We start from the raw sequence: 16668 nt of genomic DNA, 5'->3' as shown, positions 1-16668 counted from the left end.
CACATATTCATAATATTGAAGCCAAAATATGCAAAGTTAATAATGATAGCACAACTTATTTGTGGCACTACAGAGACCAGTAAGCGTTTCATGGAAGTTCTCATCCATTATACCTCTAAGGGCAACCGGAAGGATCTGCATCACCATCAGGTGACAGTCATGAGACTTCATCCCGCTGAACCTTTTCTTCTTCATGTCTAGAAATCTTCTCATCTTCCCACAGTAACCGGAACTAACTTTGATTCTGGTAAGGCACTTTAAGAATTGACCGATCTCCTTCGGACTTAAGGTGAAGCAAAAGCGGGGCAATAATTCTCTTCCTTCTTGTTGACTTTTCCCCCCTGTCCCTCGTCTCCATCTCCGTCTCCGTCTCCTCAGACTTTTTACGGGACGACAGGTGGAGATCTACCCTGATGTTCAAATCTTCCAAGTCTCTTCTTGCCTTTGGCCCATCGTTGGTCTTATCCGGCATATTCATCACTGTTGCAAGCAAGCTCTCAAGGACATTCTTCGTGATATGCATTTGATCAAGGGAATGAGGCGTGTCGAGGTTGGGCCAGTACTCCAAGTCCAAGAAAACAGACCTGCTCTTCCATACCTTCAGAAGCAGCTCCGACGCCTTTTTCATCTTTCCCGGCGCAGGGCAATGTTCCCAGTTTTTCAACAGCTCATCGATTTCGGCTCTGCTCCTCTTACGTGGAGGTCCTCAATGCTTAGCCTCACCATTGAATAGACCTCCACGGTTCACCCTTCTCGATCCATCTTTGACGCCCCATGTACACGATTTTCCTAGACCCTCCATCTTTTGATAGCTGATGAGACGTTGTATCATCCATGCACCGGGTGCATCCGCAATATACGTGGCACACCTTGCCTACGACATATTCATAACCGAGATAGTCATGTGCACTATTGTTATCAGCACGACTCTCATATAGAAATACTCTCCTTTGCTGGCATCCCATGTCTTAGCCGGTGTTTTCCATAACATGTCTGACTCCTCTTTTAGTAGCCCTAGATACATATTAATATAATTTCCCGATTGTTTCACCCCTTGAATCAGCATGCTCAAGTGTATGTACTTTGACTTCATGCACAACCAGGGGGTTGTACATCCATACAAACACAGGCCATGTGCTATGGTTGGTGTTCTGATTGCCAAACTAATTCATACCATCGGTACTCGCGCGAAGCACACACTACTAGGGAAAACCTTATATACAAAAGCTTATCAATTGCGCTGGTTAAAAGGTGGTGCTACTGCTATCCACATAGCAGTAGCACGACAACATTAAAACACCCTACTACAATTGCCACGCCGTTGCCGACAAACTAGGTATAATAGTGATACGTTGATACGTCTCCAACGTATCTATAATTTTTGCTTGCTACATGCTATATTATCTACTATTTTGGGCAATATTGGGCTTTATTATCCACTTTTATATTATTTTTGGGACTAACCTATTAACCGGAGGCCCAGCCCAGATTTGCTGTTTTATGCCTATTTCAGTGTTTTGAAGAAAAGGAATATCAGACGGAGTCGAAACGGAACAAAATCAACTGGAGAAGTTATTTTTGGAAGGAAACACACCTGATGGACTTGGATCCCACGTCAAGGAAGGAACGAGGTGCTCACGAGGGTGGGGGTGCCCCCCTAGGGCGCGCCCCCTATCTCTTGGGGCCCTCGTGGCTCCCCTGACGTACTTCTTCCGCCTATATAACTCCACGTACCCTAAAACTTTCAGAACGCACAAGATAGATCGGGAGTTCCGCCTCCAGAAGCCTCCGTAGCCACCAAAAGTCAATCGGGACCCTGTTCCGACATCCTGTCGGAGGGGGGAACCCTCACTGGTGGCCATCTTCATCATCCCGGCGCTCCCCATGACGAGGAGGGAGTAGTTCTCCCTCGGGGCTGAGGGTATGTACCAGTAGCTATGTGTTTGATCTCTCTCTCTCTCTCGTGTTTTTGAGATGATACGATCTTGATGTATCATGAGCTTGGCTATTATAGTTGGATCTTATGTTTCTCCTCCCCCTCTTCTCTCTTGTAATGAATTGAGTTTCCCTTTTCAAGTAATCTTATCGGATCGAGTCTTTAAAGATTTGAGAACACTTGATGTATGTCTTGCCGTGGATATCTGTGGTGACAATGGGATACCACGTGCCACTTGATGTATGTTAAGGTGATCAACTTGCAGGTTTCGTGACATTGGGAACCTATGCATAGGGGTTGGCACACGTTTTCATCGTGATTCTCTGGTAGAAACTTTGGGGCACTCTTTGAGGTACTTTGTGTTGGTTGAATAGATGAATTTGAGATTGTGTAATGCATATCGTATAATCATACCCACGGATACTTGAGGTGACATTGGAGTATCTAGGTGACATTAGGGTTTTGGTTGATTTGTGTCTTAAGGTGTTATTCTAGTACGAACTCTAGGGCTGTTTGTGACACTTATAGGAATAGCCCAACGAATTGATTGGAAAGAATAACTTTGAGGCGGTTTCGTACCCTACCATAATCTCTTCGTTCGTTCTCCTCTATTAGTGACTTTGGAGTGACTCTTTGTTGCATGTTGAGGGATAGTTATGTGATCCAATTATGTTAGTATTGTTGAGGGAACTTACACTAGCGGAAGTATGAACCCTAGGCCTTGTTTCCTATCATTGCAATACCGTTTACGCTCACTTTTATCATTAGTTACCCTGCTGTTTTTATAATTTCAGATTACAAATACCTTTATCTACCATCCATATACCACTTGTATCACCATCTCTTCGCCGAACTAGTGCACCTATACAATTTACCATTGTATTGGGTGTGTTGGGGACACAAGAGACTCTTTGTTATTTGGTTGCAGGGTTGCTTGAGAGAGACCATCTTCATCCTACGCCTCCTACGGATTGATAAACCTTAGGTCATCCACTTGAGGGAAATTTTCTACTGTCCTACAAACCTCTGCACTTGGAGGCCCAACAACGTCTACAAGAAGAAGGTTGTGTAGTAGACATCAAGCTCTTTTCTGGCGCCGTTGCTGGGGAGGTTAGCGCTTGAAGGTATATCTTTAGATCTTGCAATCGAGTCTTTTAGTTTCTTGTTTTATCACTTGTTTAGTTTATAAAAGAAAACTATAAAAAAATGGAATTGAGTTTGTCTCATACGCTTCACCTTTTTAATATCTTTCGTGAGTATGATGGAAAGGATAATTGTGCTCAAGTGCTAGAAGAAGAAATCTATAAAATGTTTGGCACTAAATATTTGAATGATGAGCATGATTGCAATGTTGTTAGTATGAATTCCTTGATTATCCATGATGCTAATGATATGCAAAGCCACAAGCTTGGGGAAGCTATGTTTGATGAAGATGGTATTTTTTGCCCCCCAAGCTTTGATGAGCTAATTTACTATGATGAAAGCATGCCTCCTATCTATGATGATTATTGTGATGACACGTATGCTTTAAATAATAATGATAACCATGAAACTTGTCATCTTGATCTTAATTTTCAATCACATGATAGTTATTTTGTTGAATTTGCTCCCACTATTATTCATGAGAAGAATTTTGCTTATGTGGAGAGTAATAAAATTTGCATGCTTGTAGATCATGAAAAGAATGCTTTAGGTGCTGGTTATATTGTTGAATTCATTCATGATGCTACTGGAAATTATTATGAGGGAGGAATATATGCTTGTAGTAATTGCAATAATATCAAGTTTCCTCTCTATGTGCTTAAAATTTTGAAGTTATGCTTGTTTTACCTTCCTATGCTAGTTGATTATTGCTCCCACAAGTTGTTTGCTCACAAAATCCCTATGCATAGGAAGTGGGTTATACTTAAATGTGCTAGTCATATTCTTCATGATGCTCTCTTTATATTTCAATTCTTACCCTTTATGTGAGCATCATTGAAATCAGCATGCCTAGCTAGGGGCGTTAAACGATAGCGCTTGTTGGGAGGCAACCAAAATTTATTTTTGTCCCTTGCTTTTTGTTTCTGTTTAGTAATAAATAATTCATCTAGACTCTGTTTAGATGTGGTTTTATGCTTTTAATTAGTGTTTGTGCCAAGTAGAACCTTTGGGAAGACTTGGGGAAAGTCTTGTTGATCATGCTGTAAAAAACAGAAACTTTAGCGCTCACGAGAACTGCTGCCATTTTTATTTGGAGAGTGCTATTTAGTTAATTCTTTTTGAAGATGATTAATAGATAAATTCCTCAGGTCCAGAAATTTAGTTGAGAATTTTATGAGTTCCAGAAGTATACGTTTGATCCAGATTACTACAGACTGTTCTGTTTTTGACAGATTCTATTTTCGATGTGTTGTTTACTTATTTTGATGAATCTATGGCTAGTAAAATAGTTTATAAACCATAGAGAAGTTGGAATACATTAGTATTAACACCAATATAAATAAATAATGAGTTCATTACAGTACCTTGAAGTGGTGATTCATTTTCTTATACTAACGGAGCTTACGAGTTTTCTACTTTAAGTTTTGTGTTGTGAAGTTTTCAAGTTTTGGGTAAGGATTCGATGGACTATGGAATAAGGAGTGACAAGAGCCTAAGATTGGGGATGCCCAAGGCACCCCAAGGTAATATTCAAGGATAGCCAAGAGCCTAAGCTTGGGGATGCCCCGGAAGGCATCCCCTCTTTCGTCTTCGTTCATCGGTAACTTTACTTGGAGCTATATTTTTATTAGCCACATGATATGTGTTTTGCTTGGAGCATCAATTTATTTTGTTAGGATTTGCTTGCTGTTATTTATAACAATGTTTTTCATCTTTTATTTCAATAAAAGTGGCATTGATAGCCTTTACTATGCCTATGTTACAAGTATACATGTTGCTGTTTGAAAACAGAAAGTTTACCGCTGTTGCAACAATTCCCTAGAAAGGTCAGAATGTGATAAAATGTTGAAACCTTTTGCATATTAAGCTCTGATAAATTTACTACAGTGGGAATTTGCTTTCACAATTTTTGGAGCTAGGGAAGTATGGATATTGCAGCATTCTTTACAGACTATCCTGTTTAGGCATATTGCTGTTATGTTTGCATTGTTTGCATACGTTTGCTTCTTTAATGATTCTATTTGAGGATAGGACTATTAAATATGCAGAGGCATTTAGTATGCAATGTTGAATAATAATTTTAATGATTTTCTACAGTACAGTATGATAAGCTTTTGGCAATGGTTTATACTAACTTATCTCAAGAGTCCTTGTTGAGTTTTGTGTGGATGAAGCTTTTGAGATTTAGGGAGACCGTGATATGAGAGGAATTAAGGAGACACAAAAGCTCAAGATTGGGGATGCCCAAGGCACCCCAAGATAATATTTCAAGAAGTCTCAAGCATCTAAGCTTGGGGATGCGCCGGTTGGCATCCCACCTTTCTTCTTCAACAACTATCGGTTAGTATCGGTTGATCCTAAGTTTTTGCTTCTTCACATGATGTTTGGTATTCTTAGATGTCATTTTATTTTGCTTTACTTGCTGTTTGAATAGAATACCAAGGTCTGAAATTATTAAATGTTAGAGAGTCTTCACATAGTTGCATAATTATTCGACTACTCATTGATCTTCACTTATATCTTTCGGAGTAGTTTGTCATTTGCTCTAGTGCTTCACTTATATTCTTTTAGAGCATGGTAGTAGTTTTAGTTTGAAGAAATAGATGAACTCTCATGATTCACTTAGATTATTTTGAGAGTCTTAACTAGCATGGTAATTTGCTTAAAATCCTAATATGCTAGGTATTCAAGAATAATAAAATTCTCTTATGAGTGTGTTGAATACTATGAGAAGTTTGATACTTGATAATTGTTTTGAGATATGGAGATGGTGATATTAAAGTCATGGTAGTTGAGTAGTTGTGAATTTAAAGAATACTTGTGTTAAAGTTTGTGATTCCCATAGCATGCACGTATGGTGAACCGTTATGTGACGAAGTCGGAGCATGATTTATTTATTGATTGTCTTCCTTATGAGTGGCGGCCAGGGACGAGCGATGGTCTTTTCCTACCAATCTATCCCCCTAGGAGCATGCACGTAATACTTTGCTTTGATAACTTCTAGATTTTTTCAATAAGTATATGAGTTCTTTATGACTAATGTTGAGTCCATGGATTATACACACTCTCACCCTTCCACCTTTGCCAGCCTCTCTAATACCGCGCACCTTTCGCCTGTATCATACACCTACCATATACCTTCCTCAAAACAGCCACCATACCTACCTATTATGGCATTTCCATAGCCATTCCGAGATATATTGCCATGCAACTTTCCACCATCTAGTTCATCATGACACATTCATCATTGTCATATTGCTTAGCATGATCATGTAGTTGACATAGTATTTGTGGCAGAGCCACCGTTCATAATTTCTTCATACTTGTCACTCTTGATTCATTGCATATCCCGGTACACCGCCGGAGGCATCCATATAGAGTCATACTTTGTTTTAGTATCGAGTTGTATCATCGAGTTGTAAATAAATAGAAGTGTGATGATAATCATTAATAGAGCATTTTCCAAAAAAAGAGAAAGGCCAAATAAAAAAAAGAAAGGCCAAAAAAAGATAAAGGCAAAAAAATGCCCAAAAAATAAAAAATAAATAAAAAATGGGCAATGCTACTATCCTTTTTTTCCACACTTGTGCTTCAAAGTAGCACCACTATATAGCAAGTCTCATATATTGTGCTTCAAAGTAGCACCATGTTCTTCATATAGAGAGTCTCATATGTTGTCACTTTCATATACTAGTGGGAATTTTACATTATAGAACTTGGCTTGTATATTCCAATGATGGGCTTCCTCAAAATGCCCTAGGTCTTCGTCAGCAAGCGAGTTGGATGCACACCCACTAGTTTCTTTTGTTGAGCTTTCATATACTTATAGCTCTAGTGCATCCGTTGCATGGCAATCCCTACTCACTCACATTGATATCTATTGATGGGCATCTCCATAGCCCGTTGATATGCCTAGTTGATGTGAGACTATCTTCCCCTTTTTGTCTTCTCCACAACCACCATTCTATTCCACCAATAGTGCTATGTCCATGGCTCACGCACATGTATTGCATGAAGATTGAAAAAGTTTGAGAACATCAAAAGTATGAAACAATTGCTTGGCTTGTCATCGGGGTTGTGCATGATTTAAATACTTTGTGTGGTGAAGATGGAGCATAGCCAGACCATATGATTTTGTAGGGATAGCTCTCTTTGGCCATGTTATTTTGAGAAGACATGATTGCTTTATTAGTATGCTTGAAGTATTATTATTTTTATGTCAATATTAAACTTTTGTCTTGAATCTTATGGATCTGAATATTCATATCACAAGTAAGAAGAATTACATTGAAATTATGCCAACTAGCATTCCACATCAAAAATTATCTTTTTATCATTTACCTACTCGAGGACGAGCAGGAATTAAGCTTGGGGATGCTTGAAACGTCTCCAACGTATCTATAATTTTTGATTGCTCCATGCTATATTATCTACTGTTTTAGGCAATATTGGGCTTTATTATCCACTTTTATATTATTTTTGGGACTAACCTATTTACCGGAGGCCCAACCCAAATTTGCTGTTTTATGCCTATTTCAGTGTTTTGAAGAAAAGGAATATCAGACGGAGTCGAAACGGAACGAAATCAATTGGAGAAGTTATTTTTGGAAGGAAACACACCTGATGGACTTGGACCCCACGTCAAGGAAGGAACGAGGTGCTCACAAGGATGGGGGGTGCGCCCCCCCTAGGGCGCGCCCCTGTCTCGTGGGGCCCTCGTGGCTCCCCTGATGTACTTCTTCCGCCTATATAACTCCACGTACCCTAAAACTTCCAGAACGCACAAGATAGATCGGGAGTTCCGCCACCAAAAGCCTCCATGGCCACCAAAAGTCAATTGGGACCCTTTTCCAGCACCCTGCCGGAGGGGGGAACCCTCACCGGTGGCCATGTTCATCATCCCGGCGCTCCCCATGATGAGGAGGGAGTAGTTCTCCCTCGGGGCTGAGGGTATGTACCAGTAGCTATGTGTTTGATCTCTCTCTCTCTCGTGTTCTTGAGATGATACGATCTTGATGAATCGCGAGCTTTGCTATTATAGTTGGATCTGATGTTTCTCCTCCCCCTCTTCTCTCTTGTAATGAATTGAGTTTCCCCTTTGAAGTAATCTTATCGGATCGAGTCTTTAAAGATTTGAGAACACTTGATGTATGTCTTGCCGTGGATATCTGTGGTGACAATGGGATACCACGTGCCACTTGATGTATGTTAAGGTGATCAACTTGCGGGTTTCATGACATTGGGAACCTATGCATAGGGGTTGGCACATGTTTTCATCGTGATTCTCCGGTAGAAAATTTGGGCCACTCTTTGAGGTCCTTTGTGTTGGTTGAATAGATGAATCTGAGATTGTGTGATGCATATCGTATAATCATACCCACGGATACTTGAGGTGACATTGGAGTATCTAGGTGACATTAGGGTTTTGGTTGATTTGTGTCTTAAGGTGTTATTCTAGTACGAACTCTAGGGCTGTTTGCGACACTTAAGGAATAGCCGAACGGATTGATTGGAAATAATAACTTTGAGGTGGTTTCGTACCCTACCATAATCTCTTCGTTCGTTCTCCGCTATTAGTGACTTTGGAGTGACTCTTTGTTGCATGTTGAGGGATAGTTATGTGATCCAATTATGTTAGTATTGTTGAGGGAACTTACACTAGCGGAAGTATGAACCCTAGGCCTTGTTTCCTATCATTGCAATACCGTTTACGCTCACTTTTATCATTCGTTACCTTGCTGTTTTATAATTTCAGATTACAAATACCTTTATCTACCATCCATATAACACTTGTATCACCATCTCTTCGCCGAACTAGTGCACCTATGCAATTTACCATTGTATTGGGTGTGTTGGGGACACAAGAGACTCTTTGTTATTTGGTTGCAGGGTTGCTTGAGAGAGACCATCTTCATCCTACGCCTCCTACCGATTGATAAACCTTAGGTCATCCACTTGGGGGAAATTTGCTACTGTCCTACAAACCTCTGCACTTGGAGGCCCAACAACGTCTACAAGAAGAAGGTTTTGTAGTAGACATCATACGTCTCCAACGTATCTATAATTTTTGATTGTTCCATGCTATTATATTATATGTTTTGGATGTTTAATGGGATTTAATATGCACTTTTATATTATTTTTGGGACTAACCTATTAACCGAAGGCCTAGTGCCAGTTCCTGTTTTTTTTTGCCTATTTCATTGTTTCGCAGAAAAGGAATATCAAACGGAATGAAACCTTCGCGAGGATCTTTTTTTGGAACAAACGCAATCTAGGAGACTTGGAGTGGAGGTCAAGGAAGCAACGAGGCGGCCACGAGGTAGGGCGGCATGTCCAGGGGGTAGGCGCACCCCCCACCCTCGTGGGCCCCTTGTAGCTCCACCGATCTACATACTTCTCCTATATATATATACTCTTAAACCCTGAAAACATCCAGGGGAGCCACGAAACCACTTTTCCACCGCCGCAACCTTCTGTACCCGTGAGATCCCATCTGGGGACCTTTTTCGGCGATCTGCCGGAGGGGGATTCGATCACGGAGGGCTTCTACATTAACACCATAGCCTCTCCGATGATGTGTGAGTAGTTTACCACAGACCTTCGGGTCCATAGTTATTAGCTAGATGGCTTATTCTCTATCTTTGGTTCTCAATACAAAGTTCTCCTCGATGTTCTTGGGGGTCTATTCGATCTAATAATTTTTGCGGCGTGTTTGCCGAGATCCGATGAATTGTGGGTTTATGATCAAGTTTATCTATGAACAATATTTGATTCTTCTCTGAATTCTTATATGCATGATTTGATATCTTTGCAAGTCTCTTCGAATTATCAGTTTTTTTGTCTACTAGATTGATCTTTCTTGCAATGGGAGAAGTGCTTAGCTTTGGGTTCAATCTTGCGGTGTCCTTTCCCAGTGACAGTAGGGGCAGCAAGACACGTATTGTATTGTTGCCATCGAGGATAAAAATATGGGGTTTATATCATATTGCTTGAGTTTATCCCTCTACATCATGTCATCTTGCCTAATGCGTTACTTTCTTCTTATGAACTTAATACTATAGATGCATGCTGGATAGCGGTCGATGTGTGGAGTAATAGTAGTAGATGCAGAATTGTTTCGGTCTACTTGACACGGACATGATGCCTAGATATTCTCATAACTATGCGCATGCTCCTAGGGGGATAGATTGGTAGGAAATGACCATCGCTCGTCCCCGACCGCCACTCATAAGGAAGGCAATCAAAAAATAAATCATGCTCCAACTTCATCACATAACGGTTCACCATACGTGCATGCTACGGGAATCACAAGCTTCAACACAAGTATTTCTCAAATTCACAACTACTCAACTAGCACAACTTTAATATCACCATCTTTATATCTCAAAACAATTATCAAGTATCAAACTCATCATAGTATTTAACACACTCATAAGAAAGTTTTATTACTAATCTTGTATACCAAGCATATTAGGGTTTTAAGAAAATTACCATGCTATTTAAGACTCTCAAAATAATCTAAGTGAAGCATGATAGATAATTAGTTTCTATAAAAAAAATCCACCACCGTGCTCTAAAAGATATAAGTGAAGTACTAGAGCAAAATTATATAAGTCAAAAGATATAAGCGAAGCACATAGAGTATTCTAACAAATTCTAAATCATATATGGCTCTCTCAAAAGGTGTGTACAGCAAGGATGAATGTGGTAAACTAACAAGCAAAGGCTCAAATCATACAAGACGCTCCAAGCAAGACACATATCATGTGGCGAATAAAAATATAGCGCCAAGTAAAGTTACCGATAGAAGTAGACGAAAGAGGGGATGCCTTACGGGGCATCCCCAAGCTTTGGCTTTTAGGTGTCCTTAGATTATCTTTGGGGTGCCATGGGCATCCCCAAGCTTAGGCTCTTGCCACTCCTTGTTCCATAATCCATCAAATCTTTACCCAAAACATGAAAACTTCACAACACAAAACTTAAAGTAGAAAATCTCGTGAGCTCCATTAGCGAAAGAAAATAAAAGACCACTTCAAGTTACTGTAATGAACTCATTATTTATTTATATTTGTGTTATACCTACTGTATTTCAACTTATCTATGGTTTATAAACTATTTTACTAGCCATAGATTCATCAAAATAAGCAAACAACACACGAAAAACAGAATCTGTCAAAAACAGGACAGTCTGTAGTAATCTGTAGCTAGCGCAAGATATGGAACCCCAAAAATTCTAAAATAAATTTATGGACGTGAGGAATTTATATATTAATCATATTCAAAAATAATTAACTAAATAGCACTTTCCAAATAAAAATGACAGCAGTTCTCGTGAGCGCTAAAGTTTCTGTTTTTTACAGCAAGTTCAACAAGACTTTCCCCAAGTCTTCCCAACGGTTCTACTTGGCACAAACACTAATTAAACACAAAAAACACAACCAAAACAGAGGCTAGATAAATTATTTATTACTATAGGAGAAAAAAATCAAGGAATAAAAATAAAATTGGGTTGCCTCCCAACAAGCGCTATCGTTTAACGCCCCTAGCTAGGCATAACAAGCAAGAATAGATCTAGGTATTGCCATCTTTGGTAGGCAATCCATAAGTGGATCTCATAATAGATTCATAAGGTAATTTAATTTTTTTCTAGGAAAGTGTTCCATGCCTTTCCTTAATGGAAATTGGAATCTAATATTTCCTTCCTTCATATTAATAATTGCACCAATCGTTCTAAGGAAAGGTCTACCAAGAATAATAGGACATGAAGGATTGCAATCTATGTCAAGAACAATAAAATCTACGGGCACATAATTCCTATTTGCAACAATAAGAACATCATTAATTCTTCCCATAGGTTTCTTAATAGTGGAATCCGCAAGGTGCAAGTTTAGAGAGCAATCATCAAAATCACGGAAACCTAACAAATCACACAAAGTCTTTGGAATCGTGGAAACACTAGCACCCAAATCACATAAAGCATAACATTGATGATCTTTAATTATAATTTTAATAGTTGGTTCCCACTGATCATAAAGTTTTCTAGGGATAGAAACTTCCAATTCAAGTTTTTCTTCATAAGATTGCATCAAGGCATCAACGATATGTTTAATAAACGCTTTATTTTGACTATAAGCATGAGGAGAATTTAGCACAGATTGCAACAAGGAAATACAATCAATCAAAGAGCAATTTTCATAGTAAATTCCTTGAAATCCATAATAGTGGGTTTAGCAACATCTAGGGTTTTAATTTCTTCAATCCCAGTTTTATCAATTTTAGCATCAAGACCAACAAATTCCGAATTCTTGGAACGCCTTCTAGGTAAAGGTGGATCATATTCAGTCCCATCATTATCATGATTCATATTGCAAAACAAAGATTTAATAGGGGACACATCAATAACTTTTAGATCTTCATCTTTATTTTCATAGGAACTAGAAGAACACGCTCTTATAAAGGCATCTTTCTTAGCACGCATCCTAGCGGTTCTTTCTTTGCACTCATCAATGGAAATTCTCATGGCTTTGAGAGACTCATTGATATCATTCTTAGGTGGAATAGATCTAAGTTTCAAAGAATCAACATCAAGAGCAATTCTATCAATGTTCCTAGCCAAATCATCAATCTTAAGCAATTTTTCTTCAATCATAGCATTAAAATTCTTTTGCGAAGTAATAAATTCTTTAATATTAGATTCAAAATCAGAGGGAATCTTATTATAATTTCCATAAGAATTGTTGTAGGAATTACCATAATTATTAGAGGGATTACTAGGATAAGGCCTAGGATTGAAATTTCCTCTATACGCATTGTTACCAAAATTGTTCCTACCAACAAAATTCACATCCATAGATTCATTATTATTCTCAATCAAAGTAGATAAGGGCACATCATTAGGATCAGAAGAAACACTCTTATTAGAAAATAATTTCATAAGTTCATCCATCTTTCCACTCAAAACATTAATTTCTTCTATCGCATGCACCTTTTTATTAGTAGATCTTTCAGTATGCCATTGAGAATAATTAACCATAATATTATCTAGGAGTTTAGTGGCTTCTCCTAAAGTGATTTCCATAAAAGTGCCTCCCGCGGCCAAATCTAAAAGATTTCTAGAAGCAAACTTCAACCCGGCATAAAAAATTTGTATAATCATCCACAAATTTAAACCATGAGTAGGGCAATTACGCATCATTAATTTCATTCTCTCCCAAGGTTGTGCAACATGTTCATGATCAAGTTGCTTAAAATTCATAATATCGTTTCTAAGAGAGATGATCTTAGCGGGACGAAAATACTTAGAGATAAAAGCATATTTGCACTTATTCCATGAATCAATACTATTTTAGGCAAAGACAAAAACCAAGCTTTAGCATGATCTCTAAGCGAAAAAGGAAATAGCTTCAATTTAACAATGTCATTATCCACATCTTTCTTCTTTTGCAGGTCACACAAATCAACGAAGTTATTTAGATGGGTAGCGGCATCTTCACTAGGAAGGCCGGAGACCGGATCTTTCATGACAAGATTCAGCAAAGCAGTATTAATTTCACAAGATTCAGCATCGGTAAGAGGAGCAACCGGAGTGCTAATAAAATCATTGTTGTTGGTATTGGTGAAGTCACACAATTTAGTATTATCTTGAGCCATCATGACAAGCAAGCAAACTAACACACAAGCAAACAAAAAGCAAGCGAAAAAAGAGGCAAATAGAGAGGGAGGATAGAGAGAGAGAGAGGGCGAATAAAACGACAAGGGTGAACTGGGGGAGAGGAAAACGAGAGGAAAATGGCAAATAATGTAATGCGGGGGATAAGGGTATGTGATGGGTACTTGGTATGTTGACTTTTGCGCAGACCTCCCCGGCAACGGCGCCAGAAATCCTTCTTGCTACCTCTTGAGCACTGCGTTGGTTTTCCCCGAAGAGGAAGGGATTTTGCAGCAAAGTAGCATAAGTATTTCCCTCAGTTTTTGAGAACCAAGGTATCAATCCAGTAGGAGGCTATGCGCGAGTCCCTCGTACCTGCACAAAACAAATAAATCCTTGCGACCAACGCAAATAGGGGTTGTCAATCCCTATAAGGCCACTTACGAGAGTGAGATCTGATAGATATGATAAGATAATATTTTTGGTATTTTTATGATAAAGATGCAAAGTAAAATAAAGGCAAAGTAAATAGCAAAGGAAATAACTAAGTAGTAGGAGATCAATATGATAAAGATAGACCCGGGGGCCATAGGTTTCACTAGTGGCTTCTCTCGAGAGCATAAGTATTCTACGGTGGGTGAACAAATTACTGTTGAGCAATTGACAGAATTGAGCATAGTTATGAGAATATCTAGGTATGATCATGTATATAGGCATCACGTCCGAGACAAGTAGACCGACTCCTGCCTGCATCTACTACTATTACTCCACTCATCGACCGCTATCCAGCATGCATCTAGAGTATTAAGTTAAAAACAGAGTAACGCCTTAAGCAAGATGACATGATGTAGAGGGATAGACTCATGCAATATGAATAAAACCCCATCTTGTTATCCTTGATGGCAATAATACAATACGTGCCTTGCTGCCCCTACTGTCACTGGGAAAGGACACCGCAAGATTGAACCCAAAGCTAAGAACTTCTCCCGTTGCAAGAAAGATCAATCTAGTAGGCCAAACCAAACTGATAATTCAAAGAGACTTGCAAAGATAACCAATCATACATAAAAGAATTCAGAGAAGATTCAAATATTATTCATAGATAGACTTGATCATAAACCCACAATTCATCGGTCTCAGCAAACACACCACAAAAAGAAGATTACATCGAATAGTTCTCCACAAAAGAGAGGCAGAACATTGTATTGAGATCCAAAAAGAGAGAAGAAGCCATCAAACTACTAACTATGGACCCGTAGGTCTGAGGTAAACTACTCACACTTCATCGGAGAGGCTATGGTGTTGATGTAGAAGCCCTCCGTGATCGATGCCCCCTCCGGCGGAGCTCCAGAACAGGCCCCAAGATGGGATCTCGTGGATACAGAAAGTTACGACGGTGGAATTAGGGTTTTGGCTCCGTATCTGATCATTTGGGGGTATGTGGATATATATAGGAGGAAGGAGTACGTCGGTGGAGCAACAGGGGGCCCACGAGGGTGGAGGGCGCGCCTGGTGGGGGTGGGCGCGCCCCCTACCTCGTGGCCTCCTATTTCCTTTCTTGACGTAGGGTCCAAGTCTCCTTGGTCTTGTTCATTGAGAAAATCACGTTCCCGAAGGTTTCATTTCGTTTGGACTCTATTTGATATTCCTTTTCTTCGAAACCCTAAAACAGGCAAAAAACAACAATTCTGGGCTGGGCCTCTGGTTAATAGGTTAGTCCCAAAAATAATATAAAAGTGGATAATAAAGCCCAATAATGTCCAAAACAGTAGATAATATATCATGGAGCAATCAAAAATTATAGATACGTTGGAGACGTATCAGTTCCGCACCAGAGTGATACAGTAATCCTATTCTGGAAGTCATGTTACTAGACCATGATGAACCTATGAACTATGAGGAAGCGATGATGAGCCCAGATTATGCAAAATGGCTTGAGGCCATGAAATTTGAGATGGAATCCATGTATGAGAACAAAGTATGGACTTTGGTGGACATGCCCAATGATCGGCAAGCCATAGAAAATAAATGGATCTTCGACAAGAAGACTGACGCTAACGGTAATGTTACTATCTACAAAGCTCGACTTGTTGCGAAAGGTTTTCGACAAGTTCAAGGAGTTGACTACAATGAGACCTTCTCACCCGTAGCGATGCTTAAGTCTGTCCGAATCATGTTAGCAATTGCCACATTTTATTTATGAAATTTGGCAAATGGATGTCAAAATTGCATTCCTTAATGGATTTATTAAAGAAGAGTTGTATATGATGCAACCAGAAGGTTTTGTCGATCCTAAAGGTGCTAACAAAGTGTGCAAGCTCCAGCGATCCATTTATGGACTGGTGCAAGCCTCTCGGAGTTGGAATACACTCTTTGATAGTGTGATCAAAGCATATGGTTTTATATAGACTTTTGGAGGAGCCTGTATTTAAAAGAAAGTGTGTGGGAGCTCTATAGCATTTCTAATATTATATGTGGATGACATATTGTTGATTGGAAATAATACAGACTTTCTGGATAGCATAAAAGGATACTTGAATAAGAATTTTTTAATGAAAGACCTCGGTGAAGCTGCTTATATATTGGGCATCAAGATCTATAGAGATAGATCAAGATGCTTAATTGGACTTTCACAAATCACATACCTTGATAAAGTTTTGAAGAAATTCAAAATGGATCAGTCAAGTAAAGGGTTTTTGCCTGTGTTACAAGGTGTGAAGTTGAGTCAGACTCAATGCCCGACCACTGCAGAAGATAGAGAGAAAATGAAAGTAATTCCCTATGCCTCAGCCATGCATAGGTTCTATCATGTATGCAATGCTGTGTACCAGACCTGATGTGTGCATTGCTATAAGTTTAGAAGGGAGGTACCAAAGTAATCCAGGGGTGGATCACTGGACATCGGTCAAGAACATCCTGAAATACCTGAAAAGGACTAAG

The sequence above is a fragment of the Triticum aestivum genome, chromosome 1A (genome assembly GCF_018294505.1).
Source record: "Triticum aestivum cultivar Chinese Spring chromosome 1A, IWGSC CS RefSeq v2.1, whole genome shotgun sequence".
In the NCBI taxonomy this organism is placed as follows: domain Eukaryota; kingdom Viridiplantae; phylum Streptophyta; class Magnoliopsida; order Poales; family Poaceae; genus Triticum; species Triticum aestivum.
The sequence above is the reverse complement of the archived record's forward strand: the minus strand, read 5'-3'. Positions refer to the sequence as shown.